The sequence below is a fragment of the Chrysoperla carnea genome (assembly GCF_905475395.1).
Source record: "Chrysoperla carnea chromosome X unlocalized genomic scaffold, inChrCarn1.1 SUPER_X_unloc_39, whole genome shotgun sequence".
NCBI lineage: Eukaryota > Metazoa > Arthropoda > Insecta > Neuroptera > Chrysopidae > Chrysoperla > Chrysoperla carnea.
In genome coordinates, this window is record NW_025408166.1 from 10,001 (window position 1) to 12,500 (window position 2,500).

Here is a 2,500-nt window from a genome sequence, read left to right on the forward strand (position 1 = left end):
TGTTTTAAAATTAATAGAAAAAACATATGAGATATATATATTATTATTAATTTTTTTTTTTTTCAAATATATATTTTATTATGTCATTTATATAATTTTTTTGCTTTTACAAAAAGAAATATATAACATGTTATTCATAATAAATATTATTGAATAAAAAAAAAAAAAAAAAATTATGATTTTTGTCAGACCATCACCAAATGGGTCTTAAAATATTTCAAACATTTTCTCATACTCGTCGCTAGATTGAAAGCGTCATTTATTTTTTAATTTTATTTAAAAAGTTAATTTTAAATAAAAAACGTTATAATAACACTTAATATTCTCGCTTGGTATGAGGTGAGTCAATGTAATATTATTTATAAAAATAATTTTTATATAAATATTGTGTGCTCATATGGGAGTGTAAAGTTTAAAACTTATAACCCATGAACTTGCTTTGACAAAAAAATTTATATGTTATTCTATTTATAATCAATAATTTAATAAAAAAAAATTTTTTTTTAAATATTGATATAAAAAGATATACATATAGAGGTTTTTTTACAAAATTCTCATTAATTTTTTTACAAAAATAATAATACAATATTTAATATCAAAATAATCCAAACTGATTACCATCCAGACTATTATCAATATATATAAGATTGTATTATTATTCATTTCAATACATATTTATTAAAACTGAGATAAAATTTCATATATTAATAAATATGCATGTGTAAAAAAAAAAATTTTTATATAATAATTGAAAATGTTTTTGCTATTATTTTGTATACATACATTAAATAATTGATAACAATTTAATACAATGTACACCTAAAAAATAATAACAGCATATACATATTCGAAACATTACTAGCAAAAAAACCAAAATACAATATTAAATATCAAAATAAACCAAACTGATTACCATCCAGAATATTTTGAGTATATATATATATAATTTTGTATATTTTGCGTTCATGTTAATAAAATATATAAATGATACATATTTGAAAAGTGTTATTCTTCTTTCTGTTTTTTCGTAATATCATGGTGTCCATAGACATGCAAAAGCGTCATACCAAGCCATATACATACCTACACCACCTTTGTTGAATGATACACGAACAGTATGAAAATTAAACAACATATTCAATATCATTTTATATTATACTAAAATAAATGTTATTCTATTAAGAAAGTGTATATTTTTAAATTTGGCATTCATTACATAGTCAAAATACAATAATAATATAGATGATACATATACGATAATTGTTATTTTTCTTTCTGTTTTTTCGTGATATCATGGTGTCCATAGAATTGCAACGACGTCATACCAAGCCATATACAACTCTACACCACCTTTGTTGAATGATACACTTAGAGTATGAAAAATAAACAAATTATACTATATCATACTATATCATATATGTAAGACTGTTGAACATAATACCACAAAATACACTATTTCATATAGATATACATTCATTCTTGTCAACATAAAAGTACGTTATAAATGATACATATACAATAAGTTTTATTCCTCTTTCTGTTATTCCGTAATATCATAGTGTCCATAGAATTGCAACGACGTCATACCAAGCCATATACAACTCTACACCACCTTTGTTGAATGATACACGGACAGTATGAAAAATAAACAACCTATTCTATACCATTTAATATCATACTAAAACATGAAACAAATGTTATTCTATTAAAAAGTGTATTATTTTATTATATTTAGTATTCATTACACAGTCAACATACATAAATGATACATATACGATAAGTGTTATTCCTCTATCTGTGCATCCGTAATATCATAGTGTCCATAGAATTGCAACAACGTCATACCAAGCCATATACAACTCTACACCACCTTTGTTGAATGATACACGGACAGTATGAAAAATAAACAACTTATACTATACCATACTATATCATATGTGTGAGACTGCTGAACGTAATACCACTAATACACTGTTATACATAGATATACATTCATCTCATTAACTTACACGCACTATCCATCATATATATTAAAGACATTACACCCGGTGCTTCAAACTCAAAATATGATAATGTTTAAAATGGCTTTAAACATCATAAACTTTACAGAATAATCAAAATTTAAAGAAAAAAATTTTAAAAAAAAAATTTTTTTCAGCTAAAAATTTTTATTTTGGGACCAAAAAAATTTTTTTTTGCTTTTATCATATTTTATTAAATGAAATTTATGCATTATAATAAATTATTCAATAAACATTAATAATTATAATAAATTATTAAAAAATTTTTGGAATTAATGCAAATTTTTAGAAAAAAATGTATATTTTTTTTTTATATACAAATCGTACATGTTATATTGCGACAGGGTACCGGTATAATACATGTGATACATATGTAGATTTTCGAAAAAATTTTTATCCTTTTAAATGGTCCTAAATACTATATAAAGGTAAAATATATAGAATTTTTCGGGATTCATTAAAAAATTTTAGGGAAAAAA